The following is a 7,926-nucleotide window of genomic DNA, read 5'->3' as shown; positions in this document are numbered from 1 at the left end:
ACTGACCCTTGACCCCCTAGATGCCAACAAATTGAGTTTGGGGTTCGCAGAGTACTCGGGAAGGGGTTGTGAATGGGGTTAAGGGAGGTGGATTGGGGTTATGTAAGGTTCCTTGGTTGGGGTTAGGATTAGGGTATGGGTTGGGTGGGCACCTCCCTGTGTGGGGGGGTCGGGCCCGGTTTGGGCCAAAATGGGGCCTTTTAGATTTCTAACCACGGCTTGGAATCGAGGGAAGTGATGAGGGTATGGGATAGGGGTTAGGGCCTGAGGGCCCGAGGACTGGATTCTCCTGCCCTCTAATTGTTGGACTTACACTGGGGGATTCTGAATGGAGTCCCGGCCAACCCTTTACTAGGCCCTCTCCCGGACTGACCAGGTCCTTTGGTGGCTAGAGTTGGGATTGCATCAGAGGGGGTCCCCCAGATGCCAACATATTGAGTATCGGGTTTACAGAGTACTCAGGATGGGGTTGTGATTGGGGTCAAGGGAGGTGGATTGGGGTTAGGTTTCCTGGTTAGGGTGCGGATTAGGGTATGGGATGGGGGGTCACCTCCCTGTGTGGGGTAAGGCCAAGCTTAAGGTTAAGGCACCTCCTTGTGTTGGGTAGGGCTTTAGGGTGAGGATTAGGGTTAGGGTTAGGGGTATCAGTATGAATAGGTTAGGGTTAGGTTTAGGGTTAGGGTTATGGGTATAAGTATGAAGAGGTTAGGGTTAGGGTTTAGGGGTTAGGGTTTTGGGTTAGGGTTGGTAAAAGCTATCTCGATAACCCCCCCCCCACCTCGTCCGACAACTCGGCAGTTTGGCATAGGGAATCAAAGGCAATGCATGGGCCGACGCACACTATCAAAGTTCCCCAATCCCGTATTATGTTAGATAGAGTGTTAGGTTTGTGTATTTTAGTGTCCCAATATGAGTCCCATTTATTTGGCATGATCTGGCTTTAAGGAGAGATCCCTTTAAGGGGGTTGAGGTGTCTGGAAGGTTTGAGGTGAATAGGTCACTGAGCTCCCAAAGCTGAGATATAGTGCAGTCATAATATTAACTATGTTATTATTAGATTTATTGCTCAAGAACGAGAACGTCAAGGTTCTGTTTAGAGGTCCTATGGGAGAGGAATTTTGTTTATTCCTCCAGCTCGACCAGAGGAGGAAAAGTTTCGATTTATGACAGGACATAGGCTGAGCAGGCACCTATGGGTTGGAACCAGAGATGGTATGTTATCTCTGTACAGCTTTAAAAGCGAGTGCAGAGCGTCACTTGGTAGAGATTCCATCCGGCTCGGGTCTCTCCCAGGACATCCATGGCAAGTCTGGTTTGATGCTGATTTGTGTAATAAAATTATTATTTTGTTCAAGTCAGTGTCAGCGGTCACTCCTTCATTCTTCAACACATCACACCCATCAAGAAACTAAACTACAAAGTGGCGTCACGAACAGGATCTGTTGGGCCTCATCTGCCGATGCTGCCTGCTCCAGCGAACTGCCGCTCTCAGGGTGAGTGACCTCTCACAAAATTGAGCTGTTATGTGGGCTAGGAGCAGTATGTTTTTGGCAGGGAGACTACACTGAGATTATGCGGTGATGGAGATGATGTGTTGATGTGTGAAGTGAGTTTCCGTCTAAATTGGGATTAATTAAGATGTAAAAGACGTAAATAAGGGGAATAAGAGAATAATAAGTGAAGAAAAAGAGAATTAAGTTGAAATAGAGAATAGAGACAAGAGAAATAAAAGTTAGAAGTTGAAATAGAGAATAGAGATGAGAGAAATAAAAGCTAAAAGTTGAAATAGAGAATAGGGACGAGAGAAATGAAAAATGAAGTTAAAAGTAAAAGTTAAAGGCTTCAAAGATGTTGAGAAAGTAGAAATAAAAAGTAATTGTAGAATGGCAGAACTAGTAGCCAAAAGTTATTTAAATAACCATGCAAGATAAACGAAGACAGGGCCCGTATCTCGTTAAACAGTAAGACATGTGTACATTAAATGCTGTGTGAAAGTTGGCCGAATGAAAATATAATATAGTCAAATCTAGGTAGGAAAAAACAAGAGGAAATAACCCTGGCCAGGGGAATTGACTCAAAATAAAATTATATGAATAAAGATGAAAAAGAAGAAAGTAAAGTGAAAAAAGAGATAAAAGTTAAAAGCCTAAAAGTAAGATGAAAAATATGAAAAGTGAAAAAGAGATAAAAGTTAAAAGCCTAAAGTAAGATGAAAAAGATAAAGTCAAATAAAAAGAGTTACAAGTTAAAGGCTAAAGATGAAAAATAAAGTTTGAGCTAAAGTAAGATGAAAAGGATAAAGTGAAATAAAAACAGTTACAAGTTAAAGACTCAAAAGATGAAAAAATAAAGTTTGTAAAGAAAAGTGAGGAAAAACAGGACAGAACCTGCTCTGGAGAACTAGTGAACATGCATGATGAGAGAATCTGATTAAAAAGAATTTGTTAAAAGTGTGGCCAAAGTAAAATTTTAAAAGTCTGGCCAAAGGGAAAATTTTGATGAAATTAGAAAAGTATAAATGAGTCGACGTAAAACATAAAGCTAAGCGCTGTTGAAGTCTCTGGGGGATTAGATGTTCTGCTGGTCAGACATACCTTTTTCTTTTTTTTTTCTTTTTGTGTGTGTGAGTGTGAAGGTGCCACATGTGTGAAGAGCTTTGTGTAATGTTTTGTGTATGTGTAAGTGATATATATAATATATGTGTTATTAATAGGTATACATATGTGGTGAGCAGTTTAATAGTACATAAAGAGAACCATTTCTTGCCCCTTTAGTGATAAACATATATGAGCCTGTTTACGGACTTTGTAAAGTTGATAAAAATATATGAGCCTTTCTTTAAGGACTTTTGATAAATATATATGAGCCTTTTTCTTTAAGGATGTTTGATAAATATATATGAGCCTTTTTTCCAAGGACGTTTGTGCATTTGATAAAGGATATGAACCTTTACAGGACTTTATATAGTTGATAACAAAATGAGCCTTCTGAAGGACTAGAGCCACAGTCTGCCTACACATACATGTACACATCCAGAAAAGAAAAGAAAATCTCCTGCTCTGAATTGGAAGGAGGATTTGTGATTTGTTTGATGGCGTGTGGGTTTTTTCTTTTTCTTTTTATGCTTGGGGTGTGTGTGGCGGTGATTTCTGTGAATCCTGTCTGGTTAAAAGAGCAGATGGTCTTGTTGGGGTGAAGGGAGACTCTGGTTCTTGATGCAAGAAAAGAGGTTTTGTGTTTCGACTGCTGAGAGAAAACAGCTTTGATTTACGACTGTGCGTAACTGCATTGAGCTGGGCTGTCCCTACGGGAGCCAAAACAGGATGTTCACTCGCTGACGACCAGTCCATACTGGAAGTCTTTGCTAAACTTAAGAGGTGGAGCAAGGGGTGGTGCTTCACACAAGAGTGGAATTTAGTTAACTCCTCCTGACAAGAGGGGCTGGTGAGCCCCCTCTCTACTCTTTTCTCTCAGTAGTTAGAAGAAAGAATAAAAAGGATAAAATACAATTAAATAGATAAATAGCATAAAAATAATTAAATAAAATAAAAATAAATAGATAAATAGAATAAAAATAACTAATTAAAGGTGATATCAGATTGACTAATATACTCTTTGGACTTTAAATGCATTGCATGATTAAAAGTAACCATTGCTTTATTTCAAGTGTGCGCAAAATAAAAAGCTGATAATGTATGTCACACTGAATTGTATTACAGTGTGTATAAGAATTTAGAGTGAGCCTAAGGAATTGAACTCTTCTGTTGTTCTTTTTCTTTTTTCTTTCTTCCTCTCTTTTACTATGCTGAGTGAAAGCTGGGGAAAGACAGAAAAGATGGAATGAGTCTGAACTGAATCATCCATAGGGCAGATGACAAGACATCTGGCAGATCTTCACAGACACTGAGGCTTGCGGATGACAACGTTCTGGAATCCTGAATCCATCCAAACCAATTAAAGGCCAGTACGGTTTTATCCACAAACTCTTTCAACAGACCTCACCTGCATTTACCTATATGCCTATAAATTTAGTTATAATAAATGTGTTTAGCTTGTTTTCACATATGGGTTTGTAGTAGTTCTTTTTCATACATTGCATTTGCAATTATTTAGTGAGAGACTTGGCAACGGACTGACCAATTAAGGCATTTGCCTAATTAATAGGGTATTATTGACTGATTGATTGATTGATCATGTGGAAAAGCTGATTTGATTTAAATACTGTTCTGTGAATATTGGTTTCATTATCTGGGTATGATTTATCTATGCTGTTTTGAGAATGAACACTGATATCATTTTGATAATTGAACATAAATGAGTGTGAATGATAGTGAACAAGTGAATTGGCTTTCACAAGTGGGAAGCGATTGGTCTCCTTTGGGGTTGGCAAATTCAGCTGTTGTTGGTTGAGTGTGATTACACGGTGCTTTATAAAGACATTTTTAAAATAATTCAATTTGATTTACTATAAAAGAAAATAAGAGAGTCATTAGGATGTCAAAAATGGATACTAAAATTACAAAAGTAATCACTCCTATTGATGTAGTGCAAAAGAACAATCCCCTTATTAAAGATATTGCAAAAATATCAGGAAAATGGAGCAAGCATTGGCCGGACATTGAACAACCATGGCCAGTTGAAGGAACTCTTAACCCGGATGTGATTAAAACAATGCAGGTGCTTGTGTCCACATATAAAGTAAATCAAAAGAAAGGCAAGAAAGGGAAGAGACGCACGGAGAAAAGACAAACAGAACTTGGCGTTCTGCAACTGTTTGCAAAGGAGGGACAGAAATGGTTCGAAGCTGCAAAGGAAAAAAGAGAACAAAGTAGACAAGAAATAAAGAAGAATGAAAAGGAAACAGAAAAATTGATGGAGAAGATTACCACGCCCTTCTCACATACAGCATCTTTACAGAAGCCCCCGCCTTATGAGAAGGAGGTGAAGTTTACTGATGTTTATCCCCAGCTCCCAGTGATTACACAGGAAGGCAACTATCTCTGCAAAGATGAAGATGAGCAAATAATAGAAATGGGCAAGGCTACAACAACCATAAAGATGTATCCAAGCTCCAACAATACCAAGAGAAGGAAACGTCTGGGAAGCCAACAACGAGTCAGAAGTCTGGAAATAGGAGAAAAGATTGGGAGTGACTCTGACGAAGCTATTGGAGGATACGACCCAGCAGTCAGACGGATGTTGGCTAAAGCAGAGAAAAAGGGAGATCGACCAGTGAGGAAAATGTCACCAGGAACGGACGACACGGATGAAAGTGAACAGGGTGAAAGCGATGAAGAATCGGAGAAAGAAGGTCCTTCCTGTTTTCAACCATTAGCAGCCAGCACTGTGGTAGGAGATGACAGACGCATGATTTTAAGAGAGATTGAGAGGAGTATAGACAGATGCCTGGAGGACATAAGTGACTCCACCTGTCCAGAAGTTCAACAAGTATTGGAAAGGCAATTACACGAATTGCAAATAACAGAGAAGAAACTCCAGAAGAAAAAGCCTCAAAAGCCAGACACGTTGAGGTATGGGTTACGTCCAAGAAAAGGAAAGAGACCCAACAAAATGTGTCCAGTGATAATTCGAGGACAAAATTTAGAATACAAGCCTTGGCAGAATACAGATATGTCTAACATACTTGAAAAGTTACCGACTCTTCAAGATGGAGCGCATCCATGGATCTCAAAGCTGGAGGAGGTTTTGGTGGGAACACAGCCTGCCATGGGAGATATTAAGAGACTTCTGGCTAGCCTCATTGGAGTCCCAGCTATGGAAGAGATCCTGCAGACGGCAGGCCTTAACAGATACGTGGCAACTGCTGCATATGACCCAGAATTGTTTGCTGCAAGCAGAGGTCGAATGTGGAGAGCATTGAAAGATGCTTTTCCAACAAACGTACACCCGGACAACATCTTTATCGAGGCATTGGGCCCACTGGAAAATCCAAGAGCTTATGTGTCAAGAACTCATCAAGTGTGGAGAAATGTCACAGGAAATGATCCAGAACTGAATCAAATGGAGAAATCGATTCTCCGAGCTAAAATACAGAAGGGGCTGCTTCTACAAGTGAGGAGCAAATTGGCCGAAGTGGTTGGTCTTGGAAGCATGACCAAAAGTGTTTATACGGACCACATAGCACATCAAGTAGAGCTATATCGGAAAAAGGAGCATGACCAGAAGGAGCAGGACCAGGAGACTCTCAGAAAACTCAACCAAATACAGTTGGTGGATAACAAGAAGAAGGAAAAGAAACAAGCTGTGGTTATGCAGAGCCAGTCACAATCAAATCAAGTACCACCACAACCACAGCAAGAACAGATTCAGGTTCTACCACCTGTGGTCCCCACTGTCTCCTTTCCACAGCCAGTTTTTGACCAACCACAAACATGGAGAGGAAGAGGCCAAGGAAATTTAGGAAAAGGAAGAGGAGGAAATTTCCAACAGTCTCAAGGAGCGTGTCATAATTGTGGACAACAAGGTCATTTTGTACGTGACTGCTACAGGTTCAGAGGAGGCTTCAGAGGAGGCTTCAGAGGAGGCTTCAGAGGACAACCACAGCCACCCAGGGGACCAGGGTGGCTGTGGTTGGGGTCCGGAACCTGGTTTCTAGGGGTGCCCAGAAGACTCGAAAGGGAGGTGTCAGCTGGTAGTATCAGGGCCGGAGCAAGATCCAAAAATAGAGGTGAAAATAAATGATAAGTCATTGGAAATAATGGCAGATTGCGGAGCAGCTTTCACCTGTGTTCGGCCTGAAGATGCTATACATCTCCCCATGTCTGACCAATTGGTACGGACAATCGGGTTTGAGGGTGTGAAACAGCTGATTACTCTCACAAAACCAATTGAGCTCTGCTGTAGAAATCGGAAAATCACACTACCTATTTTGGTGTCAGAACATACGCCCATTGCACTCTTGGGAAGAGATGCTATGTGCAAACTAAATTGCACAATACGGTGTACACCGGACGGCTGTCTGGTGGATGTGCCACCTGATGTCTACCACCAATTATTTAGCGCACCAGAGACCGAGACTTCTTCAGTATATTGGATTGGAAATCTTAGTCCAGAGCTATTAGAGCCAGCCAAGATGTGGGAGAAGTTCATTGTGGCAAATATGCCTGATGCTAAGCCCCCTGAGTATCCACATCACTGCACGTTGAAATATTTCAAGAAAACTGACCAATTGGATCCAGAAGAATGGTTGAGTAGTCAACCGAAGCATGTTCAGCTGACCTCATGTTGCATAATTGTGGGACCACAAGGAGCAGCTATGAAGATAAACATCAATGAATATCTTGAGAAAGAGTTTGACATTGTGAAAAGTGTGCCACATGTGACTTTAATGGTGGCTGAAGGATTTGAGCAGAAGCAAATAGGAGAAATGATGGCAGAAGCTGAGGAAGCCATTTTTTCACCAATAAAGGAGAATCTTGCTATCTGGATAAGTGAAGAACAGAAGTTCATGAAAATCATGATTTCAGCTCAAGGACAAGGACAACCACAAGTGATACAGATGACACATGAGTCAATGTTCAGCGCTAAATTGGACTCAGACAGCATGAGAGAGGAGATGCTGCAACAAATTCCAGAATGTTTGTGGTCACGACATAGTACGGACATCGGACTTGTGAAGTCAGCCCAACCAGTGAGAGTTGAACTGAGACCAGGAACCAAACCTCCTTGGAAGAACCAATATACACTAAAGGAGGAGGCAATCAAAGGGATTGAACCACAAATTGAAGGACTGTTAAAAGCAGGTGTAGTGGAAATATGTTTGGATCCTCAGAGCAATACACCTATATTGCCTTTAAAGAAACCAGATGAGTCCTATCGCTTGGTACATGATTTAAGAGCGATAAATGAAGTGGTGCAGGATTTTCCAGCAGATGTACCAGATCCACATACCTTGTTAGCCCAAAT

This window comes from Zeus faber (genome assembly GCF_960531495.2).
Source record: "Zeus faber genome assembly, chromosome: 15".
In the NCBI taxonomy this organism is placed as follows: domain Eukaryota; kingdom Metazoa; phylum Chordata; class Actinopteri; order Zeiformes; family Zeidae; genus Zeus; species Zeus faber.
This window is presented reverse-complemented; position numbering follows the sequence as displayed.